This window comes from Cetorhinus maximus, chromosome 9, assembly GCF_964194155.1.
Source record: "Cetorhinus maximus chromosome 9, sCetMax3.hap1.1, whole genome shotgun sequence".
NCBI lineage: Eukaryota > Metazoa > Chordata > Chondrichthyes > Lamniformes > Cetorhinidae > Cetorhinus > Cetorhinus maximus.
Genome location: NC_135887.1, coordinates 84082302 through 84101041, shown reverse-complemented (window position 1 = coordinate 84101041; position 18740 = coordinate 84082302). Strand labels below are relative to the sequence as shown.

The window sequence follows — 18740 nt, the reverse complement described above, 5'->3', positions numbered from 1 at the left end:
TTATACAATAATAGATGACCCAAATATACATTCCACAAAGCCCTGCCAGTCAACATGTTGGCCATTTGTTTCTAGCCCGTGCCAAGTCTTTACATAAACTAACAACTCATTCATTGTTGACCTTGCATAATTATACCCCTGCATGGCACAAATTTAAGCTGTAATTTACAAATGAAAGCCTTGCCACATTGACATTGTTAAAAGGCTTCAGAGAAAATCATTGTAAACTCACTACCTGCATGATGCAGTTCTCTTACTATGCACGTGCTCCTTGAATTTAAATCTGAAGACTACTTCTATGCTTGCATGACAAGATCACAGAATTCAAAGCAACAGTCTAGAACTGAGCCCTTGGAGAAGGCCACCTGGACGTCCTTGTGTATAAAGAGTAAGAAGGGAGTAGGGGAAGATTAAATTGCAGGCTTTCCCAAGGGCAGAATAGCAAATGAACAAGACAGAACTATATAGCCAAATGGTGCTGAAGAAGTCAAGCTGACGCTGTACAGTGCCTTGGTTGAATAACATTTTGAATGCTGTGTTTGATTTTAGTCATCAAGATACACGAGAACTTTTAAGTCTTGGATTTCTCCGGTCACATGGAGGCTGTGTGATAGAAATTCCAGGGTGGGGGTGAGCATTGGTGGAGCCTCCCAATTTTCTGCCATAACTTGAGTGGAAAACCCAAAGACAGGGAACAACCACAATTTCTCCAAAGCTTCCATCGAAGTATGGAAAGACTAGAGCAAAGAAGGTTAAGGGGAAATTTGGTATACATTTTCAAAGTTTTGAAATATTTTGATCGAGCAGATAAGAGAAAACTATTTCTAGTGACAGGAGGGTTGATAATCAGAGGACATAGATTTAAGATATGGGCAAAAGAACCAGAGGGAAGATGCAGAGCATTTTTTTATGCAGTGGGATTTTATGATCTGGGATGGTGGTGGAAGCAGATTCAATGGTAACTTTCAAAGGGGAATTGTTAAAAAGAAAAAAGTATGTAGGGCTATAGGGAAAGAGCAGGGGAATGGGCAGCTCTTTCAGAGACAGCATAGCCATGATAGGCTGAATGATCTCCTTTGGGTTGTAAGATTCTTTGAGGTTACAGCAGGAGATCAGGAGATCCTCAGCAATTTCTATCCCCGACTACCTTTGATTCAGTAACAAACTCAAGGACCTCTTTGAGACATAGGCTTTTCCAAGGTTGTGTCAGATTTTGTGAGGCTATTACTCAGCTTTAAAAACAAAAAGCTAAAAGCTACTGCGGATGCTGGAAATCCAAAACAAAAACAGAATTACCTGGAAAAACTCAGCAGGTCTGGCAGCATCGGTGAAGAAGAAATCAGTTGACGTTTCGAGTCCACATGACCCTTCGGCAGAACTGAGTATAGTTAGGAGAGAGGTGAAAGGTCTTCCCCCACCCTCAACTTCTCTCTCCCCCCGCCCCCCACCTTAGACCAGCTTATATTTCACCTCTCTCCTAACTATACTCAGTTCTGCCGAAGGGTCGTGAGGACTCGAAACGTCAACTGATTTCTTCTCCACCGATGCTGCCAGACCTGCTGAGTTTTTCCAGGTAATTCTGTTTTTGTATTACTCAGCTTTTCCTACTTTACCAGCCTGGGATGAATACCTATTGAATTGCAGTGATATGTGGAAAGTCACAGCCAGCTGCTGCTCAGGTTAACCCAGTTACAGCCTCTACTTTTCAAATAAGCTCCAGCCTGTGGATAGAATCCTTAAACCCATTTACACTGACAGGAACAACAATCACATCTTTGACCATAGCTGTAAGTCAGAGCTGCCAGGTTTCACCAAGCAAGGACAGGGGTGGCATTATGAGTTGAGTTCTAATGTTTGCTTTACTGATGCTAAAACATCATTGAGAACCTTAATAACTGTTCAATGCTTCAACATCATGAGATGCAAGAGCAAGTGAAAATGAGAGGGTCTGGTTTTTTTTAAGAAACAGACTTTTGGTGCCTGGTTTAAATTTAGACATTTTCCAACAGCTAATCAAACTAGTCCAAAACTGCAATGAGTTGGTGACTTTTGCTGTGTGGTGGATCCAGGATTATGAGTCATTCTACGTGGGGAGAAGGCCTTGAGCTGGTGAGAGAGGCATGGGGGAGTGTCCAGAGAAAGTTCCACAAGAGCATCAAACTTGAGCTTACTGTACTGGCAGTGACTGACAGCAAATAGGGAAATGGGGAGATAAATCAATTCACAGAGATCAAGTTACACTAAATATCAGTATTTTTTGGAATGACAGTTTGAATAAAGATTTGTGGAGTAAATTGAAATACCATTTTCTGTCACTAGAGGGAGGTGTATTTTATTATCAGTAGTTTAATCTCAAGAAAAATAGAAAAGACTTGCATTTATTCAGTGCCTTTCACGACCACAGGATGTCCCAAAGATGTCCTTACAGGCAATGAAGTATTGTTATAGTTTAGGAAACACAGCAGCCAGTTTGCACACAGCAAATCTGACAAACAGCAATGTGATAATAAGATAATCTGTGTCTGTGATGTTGATTGAGGGATAAATATTTGGCCAGGACACTGATGATAATGACCTTGTTCTCCTTTGAAATAGTGGCATGGGATCTTTTATGTCCACCTGAGGACAGACAGGGTCTTGGTTTAACATCTCATCCCCATCAGTGCAGCACTCCTTCAACACTGCACTGGACTGTCCATGTTGATTTTTGTGCCCAAGCCCTTAGTGGAACTTTAAGTCACAACCGTGTGACTCAGAGGTGAGAGTGCTACTAACTAAGCGCAGCTAAAAAATAGGCTGGTCAGACTGCCAACACATAAAATAATCTTACTCCGGCTCAGAAACAGTTTACTTCACAGACAGCAACTCTTGTGAATTTTAGCACTAATCTGAATAGGAAGCCAATTATACATGAAAACAATGCAGTCTGGAAATGGAAATTTAGTCTTTTAAATGGTCAAATGTTTTTTATCTAAATCTGCAAGAAACAGGACAATACATTTGTGACCATACGTTGCTACATACTGTTTAAAACAATAGTTCCCCCAGCTCCCCAGCCCTGAGAATATGGATTCCTGCTGAGTACATTTCCACAGGTATAACTGTCCCCTCTACCTCATCCAAATAGCCACAAATACACTGGGCCAAACTTCAGCCGACTCTGGTGTGTGCCCGCTGACTGGAAGATCAGAATGACGCGCAGTGATGTCGGAACGCATGCCCGTGTTATTTTACGCATCTGTGTGTGGGGCCAAATGTGTGCTGCACGCCGAACAGAAGACTCTGCCCTAACATATTTTCAACTGATGATAATCTACATTTTGTCCCATATGTTGATATTGGTGACCCCAACATGTTCCTAAACCGAGTGGAATAGTAGTTTCAACTTAGTATACTGTATTTGTTGCTCACAATGCGGTCTCCTCTACATTGGGGAAACCAAATGGAGACTCGGTGACCACTTTGTGGAACCCCTCCACTCAGTCTGCAAGCATGACCTGAACTTCCGGTCGCTTACGAATACACAAACAAGGAGCAGGAGTAGGCCACTCGGCCCCTGGAGCCTGCTCCACCATTCAATAAGATCATGGCTGATCTAATTTTAATCTCAATTCCACATTCCCGCCTATCCTCCGTAAACCCCTTGTTTATCAGGAATCTATCCACCTCTGCCTTAAAAATATTCAAAGACTCTGCTTCCACTGCCTTTTGAGGAACAGAATTCCAAAGACTCACAACCCCCAGAGAAAAATATTCTCCTCATCTCTGTCCTAAATGGGTGACCCCTTATTTTCCCACAGTGACCCCTAGTTCTAGATTCTCCCAGAAGAAGAAAAGTACTTTCCATATCCACCCTGTCCAGACCTTTCAGGTCTTGTTTCAATCAAGTCGCCTGTTACTCTTCTAAACTCCTGATACAAGCCTAGCTTCTCCAACCTTTCCTCATAAGACAACCATCCCATTCCACATATTAGTCTAGTAAACCTTCTTTGAACTGCTTCCAATGCGTTTACATCCTTCCTTAAATAAGGAGATCAATACTGTACACAGTACTCCAGATGTGGTCTCACCAATGCCCTGTACAACTGAAGCATAACCTCTCTACTTTTATATTCAATTCCCCTCACAATAAAAAGTAACATTCTATTAGCTTTCCGAATGCTTGCTGTACCTGTACATTAACCTTTTGTGATTCATGCACGAGGACACCCAGATCCCTCTACAATCTGCAATCTCTCACCATTTAGATAATATGCTTTTTTATTCTTCCTGCCAAAATGGACAATTTCACCTTTTAACACATTATACTCCATTTGCCAGATCTTTTCCCACTCACCTAACCTATCTATAACCCTTTGCAGCCTTATGTCCTCTTCAGAACTTACTTTCCTACCTATCTTTGTGTCATCTGCAAACTTAGCAACCATACCTTTGCTCCCTTCATCCATGTCATTTATATAAATTGTAAAAAGTTGAGGTCCCAGTACTGATCCCTGTGGCACACCATTTGTTACATCTTGCCAACCAGAAAATGACTCATTTATGCCTACTCTGTTTCCTGTTAGCTAACCAATCTTCTATCCATGCTAATATGTTACCCCCTACACCATGATTTTTAAAAATTCATTCACAGGATGTGGGCTTCGCTGGCTGGGTCAGCATTCATTGCCCATCCCTAGTTGTCCCTGAGAAGGTGGTGGTGAGCTTTTAATTTCCACAATAACCTTTGATATGGCACCTTATGAAATGCATTCTGGAAATCTAAGTGCAGTACATCCACTAGTTCCCCTTTATCCACATCACATGTTACTTCTTCAAAGAACTCCAGTAAGTTGGTTAAATATGATATCCCCCTCACAAAACCACGTTGACTCTGCTGGATTACCTTGAATTTTTCTAAGTGCCTTGCTATAACATCTTTAACAATAGCTTGTAACATTTTCTCTATGACAGATGCTAATCTTCTCTGTATCATTCCAATTTTAGTATATGTGCTGCCGAAGCGAGCATGCACCAGCTAACTAGCCTGTAGTTTACTGCTTTCTGTCTCCTTCCCTTTTGAACAAAGGAGGCAAGCCTCACGCATCACGGCCATTTTAATTCACCACCTTGCTCACATTTCTGCACTCGGCTTGTTGCGATGTTCCAGTGAAGCCCAATGCAAGCATGAGGAACAGCACCTCATCTTCCAATTAGACACTTTACAGTCTTCTGGACTCAACAGTGAGTTTAACAAACTTCAGACCATGAACTCAGTCCTCCATTCTGATTTATTTTATATTTTTTTGCCAAGTGCCAGTTTGTATCTTGTTTTCATGTTTTGCTTTCACATATAACTGACAATTAATCTGCTATTAATACTTACTCTGGACCAATGCTTTGTTTCTTTACTACAACCATTACCACTCCTTTTGCCTTTTGTTCCATGACATCTTTGTCTTTTAATCTCTCTTGCCCTCTAACCTATCCTGACCTTCCCTTTTGCTCTACCTGAGTCTCCCCCCTTTTTAACAACATAAAACCCATCACATTGTTACCTCTCTTCAATTCCGAAGAACAGTCATATTGGACTCACTAGGTTAACTCTGTTTCTTTCTCCAATGATGCAGCCAGGTCTGCTGAGTTTGCCCAGCACTTTGTTTTTGTTTCAGATTTCCAGCACCCGCAGTATTTTGCTTTACTTAGGGCATGAAAAAACTCTTTGTCTTGACTCCTTCGAGATGAATGTTAGTAAAATGTTATTTTTAATTACTTTTTTTTTTAAAGAAACCTTACGTGTTTGTAGCCATGCAGTATGACAGCAATAGCACCAGGCTATTTTTTTTTTTATGGAACGCTTCACGAATTTGCATGTCATCCTCGCGCAGGGGCCATGCTAATCTTCTCTGTATCATTCCAATTTTAGTATATGTGCTGCCGAAGCGAGCACGCACCAGGCTATTGGTACTCGGAGGTAGGTCTAATTTATTTTGTTCACCTGTTTACAATAGAAGCAAGCTCACAATGTGACTGGCCTGATTGTTTTACCTTGGGTGCATGACAGGTTGGACTCTGGGACAGGCAGCATCTCAACAGCTGCACACAATCAAAAGAAACAAACATGATTTTAAAGCAATGGTAGGTATTGACCCTGGTTTACATATGTTGTTCAATGTGCACGTTTGATATTGAAAAGATCTTTAATTGTGACTTTTTTGCTTCTCGTGGAAGAGAGTAAAATGAGACAATGACCATGCGACCATGAACTGTTACTCTAGATCTCCAATGATATGTATACTGTCTCCTCCAGTCTTTTTTCCAGAGGCAGGAATACAACCAAGGCATTGGGCAAGTGCTGGTTCTTCACCTCACCCACCGTTTTTGTCATTGTACCAAACGGGTCCTACACATGGCAACTTGATTACATCCTATCATCCTGACTGGGTGATGCAGGAGGGCTGCAGTATCCCTCTTTCAGTACATGTCTGCAGTTGAAGATTCAAAGCCCTTCAGACATGCTGCATCTGCAGTGGGAATCCAGCTCCATTCAGTAATTTTGTTTACTGCTGGCTCTGACAGGCTGCAAGCCAGGCTCACACTGAGCATCATCAGTATGGCAAGCCTCACACATCACGGCAATGGACTTAACTGAATGAATCCACCAGTCTCAGTGAGAGGCTACTCACTTACAGAAGCCTATTATCCTGAGACCACCTTCCTAATCAGTGCACAACACTTCCTGTCCAAGCTTAATCAATGAGAGAATATGTGTGAGAGGAATGAGGCTGCGTGACAATGAAACATTTCATCACAATGTCTTCTGGTTTTAACACTCGCTCTGATATATCTCACATCCCACACAATAAAAGTCGGTTATTATAACCTACACCCTTCAATGCTATACCCTACATCCTTTAGCCACAAGAAGGTTCTCTAGGCCTTAACTGGCTGAGAAATTCTGTGTTTTTTCATTCTCTCTGCCTTGTCTCATTCTTATATTCGCCCTCTGGAAATTTTCCTTTCCTCCCCCGCTAACATTTTGATTCATCACCACTTTGCCTAATTATTTTTAACCTCAGGACTGTGGGACGCCTTCTTTCCCTTACACCTTGATACAATGAATATGTTTTTAGAATGCAGACTTGGTGTTTTCTAACCACTATTTTCTGATTTACCATGCCTTCTTGCTTATGATTTTTATCCTAGTATTGGCCTGTGGCTGTTCTGCCTAAATCCCCAGTTTGACAATCTCCACTACCCCACAAACACAGATGGAACCCGTGCTGTTAACTTCTGCACTAACACAATAACCACAATCACTCCCTTAACAGTGATTACTGGGTGGTGTCAGTGGAACACTGTTCAGCCCATCAAGCACAGCCATATAATGCAACTTAATAAACAAATAATGACAGGAAGGAGACACTAATGGAGGACAGTTGATAATTTGCTTGGTAATATGTTGGTGCGGGCAAGTGGGGGCAGGTGTGATTATTTTCAATGTTCACCTCTCCAGCAGAAAGTAAGGCTTTTATCCTGGAACATAGGAAAAGTAGCCTTCCCTGAGCTTGTTCATGGTTCAATTAGATCACGGCTGTTGTGTATCTATACTCCAACTACCCGTATTGATTCTTGGCCACGCAAAGGCACGCTGTGGAGAGTCCCCAATTACACGAGAATTATCAGTATGAATTATCAGACATCTGTTGGCAGCCAATCCCTGCCACTGGGAACCCTGTTGCAACCCTTCTGTAATCTTGTCTGAGGTTGAGTGGGTAATTGCGCTGCCTGGTACTGAAACTTACTGATTGGTGAGGTCCCAGATTCAGTCCTATAGTCAACATTGAATAGCTTAGCTCAGTTGGCGGGGTGCTAAATTGGCTTCAGTTTTCCCGTAACTGACTGGAGCAAATTTGGCAAGTTTACTTTGGAGTTTCCATGGTTACAAAAGAGAGCCTCCTGTTGGAAGACTACTCATGCACCACATGAAGCTTAATGTAAAAGTAGCTGTAAGCCCATAATACAAAACAGCTGATAATATGACACCAATTGGCACTAAGCTATCAGGCAGACCAGAAGAACCATTGTGTCTGGAAATAGAAAGTGGAAATAAAGAAGTTAATGTTAAAATTGCAAAAAATAAATTGTGCACAAGTATGTGAAGCATTTCTACAACAACGTTGCAATGCAGTTTCACTCTGCCAATTCTGTAACGTAAGCTCAACAGTAGGAAACACCCATTTGAAAATAGCAGGAATGCACCAATACCACCTTACCTGACAGAGCAAGGGCATGGCAATGACAAGGTTATTCGCAGGCACCAGGGAATCTTGGGCTAGGAACTATTCAAGTTAAAATAAAACAAATAAAGTTTCTGCTGTGGGTAGTACAGGAGAATAACAAAGCTGTTCTTTATTTAATAAATTATTGTAATACCGTGCTGACCTTTGTATTTCATGGGTTACTTTATAAAAGCAAATAGTTAAATGGTAATGTGCACTACCCACCAAGCAAACACAAGGTCAACGTGAGGTATTCTGCTGCTACATTTTCTTTTGAGAATCACAGGGAAGGGCCAAGGCCCATTTTGCAGAATGCCACCCAGGCTGCAGGGAGAGCAGAGAATAAGTTGGAATAAAACAAGGGATCATAATCAAATACAGCCAAGCTTGGACATTAAAAGCCTGTAGAATTATAGAGAAAAGACTGAGAGGGATAAGGAATTACTTGGTTCTGAGATCGTGAGAAAGAATTAGTTAAATATAGCGTGTCGTGCTTGATCTCACCATGGTGAAAATACAGGAGGAAAAAAATTAAGTAAGATGATGTATTTTGAGTTGATAAGGGCAAAGGAAGGAGATTTCAATGGAGCCAATACAAAATAGTACTGATATGGTTACAAATAATGGTTGTGATGGAGGAAGGCAGATTGGACACTAGGGGCCAGATTTTTGCAGTCATGGAGACTCTGTGAACCTTTAAAAACGAAGGATGGGACCCAGATCTGGAAGTCCTGCCCCCATTTCCGACAGATCCCATTTTTTCCGGGGAAAGGGATCAGGGTTTGGCACACAAATGAGGGAAACTCAAACTCAGCTGAACTACTTAACTTAATGGGCAGAATTTTCCCCCCGTTGGGGGGGAAGTTGATGGGTTGGCGCGTGCAGCTGCGCTTCCAATCGGCGCCCCCGATCGGAGGCGTGGCGACATTTTACGTGGGCGGGCCAATTAAGGCCCGCCCAGCGTGACGTCTGCACAGAAACGCTATACGCTCCCTGTGCAGGCGGGGGGAATCCCTAAAATCGAGAGTGCGCTCTTTCGCGCATGCGCACGGAAGACCGCACTCATCTTCCTGAGGCTAAGTGCTGCCTCAGGGAGATTGGCTCTACTTTCAACAATATTAAAAATAGAAAAAAAAAATTCCCTTACATGTCCCCTCATGTGACAATATCACATGAGTTGGGACAGGTTCATAATTTCCATAACAACTTTATTAAAATTTTTAAAACCCTACATGAAACCTCATCCCACCGGTGGATGAGGTTTCATGTCTTTTCTAGTTGCCACCGGGGCTCCTGGCCTGCCCGCCAACCTTAAGGTTGGACGGGCAGGTCCTTTAATTGCTTAACTGATCCTGTCAATGGCCTCAATTGGCCATTGACAGGTCGGCGGGCGCGCAGCTGATTTTTCTGTGCCCCTGCCTTCCTGAAAATTTAAATTGAGCGAGGTGACGCCGGGAATTCTGCCTGACGTCATCCTGCGTCATTTTACGCGTCGGCGAGTGGGCCCCGCCCCCGCTCACCGACGGTAAAATCCTGCCCATGCTAAGTTCAAACGGCCCCACTTTCACTGTCGCAAGGGCCTTAACCCACAATGTGGGAGTCTCAAATTTATGGAGGAGTTGTAAATTCTTGTGAAGGGTGGTTAAAGTATGTAGAATTGTCAAGCTGTCAAGTTTTTTTTTAATATCCCCAGCCCTTTAAAAATTAAAAAAACAGCCTGCCTATGTTAGTGAGAGTTGAAAAAAATCTGTTCCATTAATTACAATAGCTGTTTGTTGACATCACCCGAAGTGTTATCATTATTAATGGTTGGCTGCTTTCCATAACCACAACTATCCCAACCCAGGTTTTTGGGTTGGGGGGGGGGGGGGGGGGGGAGGAGGCATGAGTTCACCGTTTGATTGACAGCTCAAAGAGGTTATTAAAGGATTAGCTATTTTTAATGTGAGGTTATGAATATAAGTTGTTTGTTTTGACAAGGGATTAAGTACTTGAGGGGCTTTTAAAGTTTTGAATAGGCATTCATGATTGGGAGTTTTTTTTTACACAGTGAAAGCTGCAATAAATATATAGAACTTTATTTCATCTCAACATGGCACCTGACGTCTGACCATGGTGAATACTGGGGGAGTTGTCGTGGAGAGTGTAAGAGCAAAGGATGGTGGGTAGGGAGATATGGGTAGGCATTGTTGGCATGGAGGGTATGAGGGGCCAGGGGGTGGATGGGGCATGGAGAGTGGGTGGGGGAGTGAGGGGGTATGAGGGATGAGGGCTAGACAGCCTAATATTTAACAAAACAATTAGGACAAAATACCAGAGAACTGAGGTGGGCCTTTTAAACAGCCTGCCTCGGCACCTGGCAGCCCCTGTGGCACCTCTGATCTGCGTTTGAGAGTGGTGAGGTCAACTCCATCCTACATCCACCCCTCACCACCTTCCCTGAGCGAAAATCGTGCCATTTGGGATACATTTCCCCGAGGCGGGTGTGCCAAGCCAGGAAATTTCTTGACACGAGCTGCCTGTCTTGAGAACGAAAATCTGGCCCTCGAAATTCAATTTCAGAATGTATGCTGCCAGCTAAAAATATTGCCTGCCACCAGCACTTGTTGGAAATCTGCTGGTGATCTGATCTGCACTTGCATTGGGCAAGGTTCAACCTGGTCAGCATGTATCTGAAATTTGCAAAATGACTCCCCTGAGGTGAGAAACATCACCTGTCAATCACAAGCTTTTTTATACATCTGGTTTAGGAGTGTGAGAGAAGAATCTCCCAGATAGGATGCTTGCCAAATAAAAGTACATAGTTAATATGAGTATGGTTCAATTTGAAGGCCTGATAAATAGTAATTTTGCTTAAGCACAATATTTGGGTCAGCGCATAATGCCAAAGTGAATGGGAATGAAATTTCACTGAATAATGTGAGTGCAGGAACACAGAAGTGTCCAGGGATCCTCTGCAATATTCAACCTCACCAGAAATAATAACTGAAGGATTATCTGTATTATTATTTGAAAGCCTTTACCTCCACAACTAATATACATCTCTCCAAATGAGAGCTTGAGGGCCTCTGTCAAAGGTACTCTATAGAACTGGCCGCTATACAGTGCATAACAGCAGCCTGGATAAATGTCAGTGAGTCTCTCTGCTGCCAACTTCCATTAGCGGTAGTGTGTCTGCACACCAAACACGATTTCATCCTTAATACTTTGACCACTTCTGAACCTTGGTCGTGGCTTATCTATCGAGGCCATCTGGGATTTATCTAATGATGGAAATTTTGTGGTAATATAGGAGACATTGGAACTGCAGATTGACTCATGGAGAGTAATCTTTGAAATGTTTTGTACATGAGTGTTACTGAACTTCTCAGTTGGGTACAGTCTTGCAAACACCAAGATCTTACTTCGCACAAAGGATAGTGGAAATCTGAACCTTAGCCTCAACAGCTTTAGTGAGGAACAAGTCAAATGAATATTTCAAAACTACGACTAACCTATTTTTGTTAGGCAAGGCTACGAAATGTTACAGAACCATGGTGGGATAGATGGAGTTAAGATGCAGGTCAGCTATGATCCAAGTGATTGGCCAAACAGGCTGGAGGGGTTGAATAGTCTATTCCGATTTCTATGCTTCCTATTCGTATAGTCCTACACTTGCCAATTTAATGATTTGACTGCTCGCTGTTAATTTTTCTTTAACAAAGTATACCACAAAAATGTTATGCAAAAAAAGTCACAAGAACATTGATTGATCTATGGAACTGAACCAGCATGAGAAGCTTCAGTTTGAATTTCCCATCCTTGCAGTTTCTATCGTTAAGTGTTTGCAAGAGATAGGTACAAAGACTTCACAAGTTGTAGAATGAATACAGAGGCCAATAGAAGCAGCTGTATAATAGTGGGAAAAGTGCTGTACAATATGTGGCTAATTGAGAATTCTGATATGATTAATTGCATTCCTAATTAGTAAATTAAAAATGAGTAATAGATACCATTGTTGGGCATGTGATACCAATGTTCACATTTGTATGACATATGCATGCATACTTTAACCTTTTTGTATGTTCGTTTTAAAATGGGAAGACAAAAAATAGAGTGTACAAGTGTCTTGTTTGTGGTAACAAAAACAAAAATAGCTGGAAAAACTCAGCAGGTCTGACAGCATCTGTGGAGAGGAACACTGTTAACGTTTCGAGTCCGAATGACTCTTCATCAGAACTCGAAACGTTAATTGTGTTCCTCTCCACAGATGCAGTCAGACCTGCTGAGTTTTTCCAGCTATTTTTGCTTTTGTTTCAGATTTCCAGCATCCGCAGAATTTTGCTTTTATCTTATTATTTGTGGTTCTTGTGAGTGCTTTACTTCCTCGGTTACTGAATGGTAGTAGATCTTTGTTGAGTTAATATGCACATTAAGTTCATTTTCTTGTATTGTATAAATGCATAGGAGCCATTTTCTAATAAAATCCCATAGCCACACTTGTGATAATCAATATATTCTATTGGACAACACAGATCTACAGTCACACAAGCGGCTGGATTTTATGCTCCCTTGCCAGTAGATTTGATTGCAGGGGGCAACAAAAATCTAGTGGGTGGCCTTCTCGCTGCCCCTGACCTATATGAAATTTTGTCAGGGTGGGGTGGGGGGTGGGCAGGGGAGATATTGTGTGACCCGCCTGCCCTTGGACCTATTGAGGGCCTGAAGTGGTCAATTAATGTCCACTTAGGAGCCTCATTCTGTTACGCTGATATTTTGCCTGTAGTTGGCAGAGGCAGGGGGTGGCCCACACCATGCAGGAAGCCCGGCAGCTTCAACTGCACGGACTGGTGTCAGGCAAGGGGAGGCCGGACCTCCTTTTGGGCCCATCAGAGACACCTTCCCCTGAAGATATTCCCCTTCCTTTAGCCTTCTGCCTTGACTTCTCTATTCTCCCTTCCCCTCCCAGAGACCCCTGACTTACCAGGGCTCCTCGGCATGGTGGGATTGTCTTTAGCCCCAGCAGTTGCCAGCGCTCCCACTGGCACTGGTGGGATTACAGAACCGCTGGCCAGCAGCTCTCTAAGGTGGGACTTCCACTCAAGATAGGGGCAGAATTCTCGATGTAAAGCAATTAACGCTGCCCACAGCATTAAGCTGCTGCGGGGCAGCTGTGTGCAGGCACCCCGCCACCCCCGCCCCCCCCTGCCCCCCACTGACATTTTAGCTGCGAACGTGGCAACTGAGACGCCCTATAAAATCCAGCCAAAGGTATCAGTGTTCAAAAAGCTAGCAGGCTAGTGCTTTAAAATAAAGAAAAAGTGAAAAATGGTAGACAGCATTGCACCATACAGCAGTTGGATGTGTGTATTAAAACCCAAGACTCATTCAACAAGTTACTGATCACATCTGCATAGTCAAGGAAGGGGATGCCAAGTAGAGTCTAGGCATCAATCTCCCGTGAATAGACAATAGCAACAGCAATTCACACTCAGGTAGACCTCAAACATGGGGAAATGCCCTCAGATCCTTCACATGATAGGGGAGGGAAAGAAATTTGGGATGAGCAGGAATTGCAAAAAGAATTAGGGGAGCTAATCAAAAGTGGAATCAAAGAAGTAGGATTTTGAGGCTTTTGAAGATGGTAGAAAGGTACAAGGAGGTGGTTTTAGGAAGAAAATTCTAGAATGTGTCAACTTGATAGCTGAAAGCAGCAGAAATAGCTGGATGTACCTATTTCAAGCTGCTCTAATGCAGGTTCCAGCTTGTGGTTGTGACAAGAGTACAACAAGGTGTGCATCCTGTTTCTATTTTCTTGGCTGGGATGCTGTGGGGAGAAATAAAAGAGGGAATTCGAGAAATTATGAAAAATGCCAAATGAATTTAAATAAAATTATTTGGGTCATGATTACTGGAGCAGTTCTGAAAGCAGTACTGAACTTGTTCACAGAGAATATATCAAATCTTTCAAAGTCCCATAGGTTCCACAAAGTTGGGTCAGCCTCCCTCATAAGTTAGAGGAGAATCAAATCTTCACACGACTGCTTTTCCAATCTGATTTCATTAACAAGGTGAATTGTAAATTACTGCAAAGGCAGCTTTGTTTCCAGGTGGTGCCTACAGATGACATTTAAGGGTTAAAATCCCAATACTGCTTACACTTGAGAACCAGTTAGGGAGATTCTGGCATGAAGATCTCCAAGCTCCATATGATTGAATGCACAAATATACCACTCATCCAGAATAGGGTTGGGTAATGTACAAGGGTACAAATAGGCAGGCTTTATTGTTTTGCTCGGCTCAAACCATGTTTTGCCTCCAAGCCTGCAAACACTCCATTGCAGCTTTTCCAGTGAACCACAGTATTAATACAATAACTCTATCAGATTAGCCCAGCCCAACCCAGCCCCAGCACTTCACCTAGCTACTTGCAAGTGCAGTGTTTGGTGGAGATTGGCTAATCTATTAATTAACAATCCTTTGGTATCATATCCAAAGCCTGCTGGAGCTCTAGTAGGATTCAGTATGAATTAGCACACTGCAGTTAAACAAATACCGAACCTCCGTTCCTGAGAATACTGGATGCCTCTCACCAACCTGTCTGCTATGTTGAGTGTGATACAACCAACCTATTCGGCAAACTACATAAGCTTCTATCTGCCAGTGGCGGGGTAGGAAATATTCCTCTTTGGAGGATCAAGTGCACCTTTTGGTTCCTTATATGCCTCTTGGATGGCTGACTGATTTGCTGCAGCTTAATGTTAGCATTAAACATTCAAAATGCTTCTAATGCAAGTAGTTACAGCCTGGTTTGGCATATTTTGAATTCACCTGCTGAATTTTGAATTCATTGCTGCAGGATTGAGAGACTAGTCGTAATCATAGGAAAGCTTTTGCATGCCCAAAATGTTACATTAACAGCTTTCTGCTGTACGCATGGACCTCTTCCAGTACCAGGTAAAGGGTGATCAAGCCCAGCAAAGTGAAAATTGCTTGGCTGACCTCAACTAGCAAGATAAGAACTAGGTCACCTATTGCCAAAACAGAAAGCCGAGAGTTAATGGGCGCTGGTCATGCTTTGGCACCTGAGGCACAAATATAAACCATTTTACACAAGGTGCTCCCTGCTACTGCAGGCATGTTCACTGTCTTGTTTATATTACAAAACAAGCCCCAGGGGCACCTTGTACAGTGAAATACTCCACTAACATCCTTTGTGGAATAATGTCACTATTCAAACAGTTGGCTTGAAATGAGCAATGCATGGAAAGGCAGACATTCAATGTAAGCTGAGAGCGTAATGTTGAAATATAGCTCGTTTGACTCATGTCTCCTGTGAGCCAATGGCAACCAGAATAATTAAATCAGAACATGCCTGGGATGGGAATTAGGGAGGTAAAATCTTTTCTTTGAAAGTTAAAATAAAGCATTGGTCAGCTCCATCACTTTGTTCAGGTGGATGCAAAAGTTCCTTTGGCACTAATTGAGGGAACATGGGCAACTTCTCTCAACCAATAGCACGAAAATCTATTTGACAAAATGATAGATGACTGGAAAATTGGATTACCCAGTCATCTATTTTGTTGTTTGTGGAAAATTGCTCTCCAAATTAAAAGGCAACAGCTGCTTAAAATAGTCACTGCGAGCTCACATTTGGGCCAGAAAAACATGCTTGCCCTCTGGAAGTGTAGGTCCCATTAGGCCTTACAATAGCATTAGGATTCCTGAATATATATATATATATATATATATATAGTATATTATATATTACAGTATCATTCAGTGTTGCCAAACTTTGAATTCAATTTATGCCCTTGTTAGCTCTAAACTTGACCATTCCAATGCACTCCTGGGTGACCTCCTACATGCTACCCTCCATAAACTTAAGGTAATTGAAAACTCTGCTGCTCGTGTCCTTACTCACACCAAGCCCTAATCACCCATCACCCCTGTACTCACTGACCTACATTGGTTCCAGTCAAGCAACTCCTTGATTTTAAAATTCTCATCCTTGTTATCAAATTCGTCCAAGGCCTCGCCCCCTCCCTATCTCTGTAATCTCCTCCAGCCCCAACAACTCTTTGAGATATCAGTGTTCATCAAATTCTGGCCTCTTCCGCATCCCCGATTTTAATCACTCCACCATTGATGGCCATGCCTTCAGCTGCCTTGGCTCCAAGCTCTGAAATTTCCTACCTAAACCTCTCCTCCTTACCTAAAGCCACTCCTTAAAGTCCGCCTCTGTGACCAAGCTTTTGGCCATCTGTCCGAAAATCACCTTACATGGCTCAGTGTTTAACTTTGCTTCATTATGCTTCTGTGAAGCACCTTGGGATGGTTTATTATGTTACTGTCACTGTTGTTGTCAAATGTGCCATCTTTCGGGTAAGGTGTTAAATTGTAGCCTCATCTGCCTGTGAGCAAATGTAAAATATCCTACGGCGCTATTCAAAGAGAAGGAGAGTTCTCCCTGATGTTCTGGCCAATATTTATCCTTCAAAGAATGCCACTAAAACAGATTATCTGGTCATTTATCTCACTGCTGTTTGGGGGACGTTGATCTGTGCAAATTGGCTGCTGTGTCTCCTTACATTACAGCAGCAACTACTTTCGCTATGAAGCACCTGGGACATCCTGAGGAATTATAATGAGTCATTATGGAGAGAAGTACAGAGGCAGATGGCGGGGAGAGAGAAAGACTTACAAACAATAGGAGAGGAGGACAGAAAGGCACATGCAGAGGGAGGGAGACAGAGTTGAACAGAGGTACATGGCCTACATCCATTTGTCTTCAGTGAGATTTTAGGGCTTTCAACTCTCAACATTTGGATCTCACACTGCCTATATAACTTGCTAGATTTAAATAAGGCTGATGATGGGGGAAATCGACAGATGCAGAAAGCAGCACAGAAAGAGACAAAGGGAAAGATACAAAATAGAGGGAGACGAAGACAAAGGGAGACTCAGAAACAGAAGGGGAAACAGAGATAGGGACACAAAAATAAAGGGGGATACAGAAACAGACACAATGATAGAGTCACAGATAGAGGGGTGAGATAGAAGTAGATACAGAGGTAGGGACGCACTGCCAAGGCAACAAGGAATAAAGATTAAAGAAAAAAAATGATTTGAAATAAACCAGGACAAGGAAAAGGGAACTGGATTGAGTGAAGAGAAGAAAAAATTCCTATAGAATGTTACTGTTGCCCATGTGGCAACGCATTGGGCGATTGGCAGAATGTTTGGATTGGATTGGTCAAGACAGTTTGCATCCAGTGAATAAACTTCTTTATCCTTATCCTGTTTCCATTCTTCACACTGTACATTGTGAACTTGTGTGCAATACTTCCCTTCCAAATAATAAACATTCTTACCATTTCCAGCAACTCCATGGCTCAGAGGGTAAGTCTACTGCCTGGTATGGCACTGCCCCACGCAGTGACCAGAAAATCCCAGGTCCAATCCCTTCGGTGTTGAGTTACTGGTCTAAGTGGGCTAATAGTAACAGGCATCGCAAAATCCCCAATATCCGAGTTTGGGGATCGGGAGAACCAATCAAGTTCCCACATGGACAGTGAGTATGCCTTTAGTGTTTCAATGAAGTAGTGGCCAAAACATCATTACCAAACCATGTAGAGCACTAAGCCGCTGAGCATTGCAGAGGGCTCACAGTGATTATTTTCAAGAACTTGTATCTCACTTAATGACTGAGGAATGTCTGTGTAAGTAACAGCAAACGCCTGTCCTTGGAGATGGAGGGATATGATTTTTTTATTCATTCATAAGATGTGGGTATCGTTGACAAGGTCAGCATTATTGCCCATTCCTAATTGCCTTTAAAATGCAACTGAGTAGCTTGCTCGGCCATTTCAGAGAGCAGTTGGGACTCAACTACATGGCTGTGGATCTAGAATAACATATAGGCCAGACAAAGTAAGAATGGCAAGTTTCCTTCCCCAGTTAGTGAACTAGATGGGTTTGTATGACAATTTGGTAGTTACATGGTCACCATTACTGATAATAGCTTTTTCAATGCAGATTTATAAAGCTATTAACTGAACTTAAAGTTTCCAGCTGCCATGGTGGGATATGAACTCTTACCTCCAGATCATTAGTCCAGGCCTCTGGTTTATGAGTCCAGCAACATAACCATTATCCATAAATCTAAAATAGTTGTTCAAAAGCTGGTAACCACATTCTATGGACATCTTTGTCTCTAGAGACTATATTTACATATTTAATTGAAGCAGCGCTGCCATTTCATGGATAAAACTACCAATTTTGGTGGTGCTACAACTCGGACAGAATTTTACTCTCATTGGACTGGTGCGTGCCCAACCCGAACGAGCGTAAAATGATGCGTGATGATGTCGGGCAAGCGTCCCAAAGTCATCGCACACTATTTCAGTTGGTGGGCGCACATGAGAGTTGGAACTGTGTCCGCCATTAATTAAGCGGCCTATTAAGGCCCTTAAGAACCCAACTGACTCGAATTTTTCC

The 18740-nt window shown here is 42.5% G+C and overlaps 1 protein-coding gene and 1 non-coding gene across 7 annotated transcripts in view; both read right to left on the bottom strand.

The window, feature by feature from the left end:
- LOC144684763 (oxysterol-binding protein-related protein 8-like) overlaps positions 1-18740 on the bottom strand; it is a 222066-nt gene that overhangs the window by 60728 nt on the left and 142598 nt on the right. Inside the window, exon 1 of one of the 6 annotated variants that reach the window (XM_078548958.1) lies at positions 13974-13990. The exons of the other annotated variants lie outside the window; for them this stretch is intronic. The gene's annotated coding sequence lies outside the window, so the exon portion shown is untranslated. Of the gene's footprint in view, positions 1-13973; positions 13991-18740 lie in introns of those variants that run through there. 6 annotated transcript variants of the gene reach the window in all.
- Positions 5823-5929, bottom strand: LOC144685095 (U6 spliceosomal RNA). Its single transcript, XR_013577616.1, has one exon. It is a non-coding gene; the product is annotated as a U6 spliceosomal RNA (small nuclear RNA).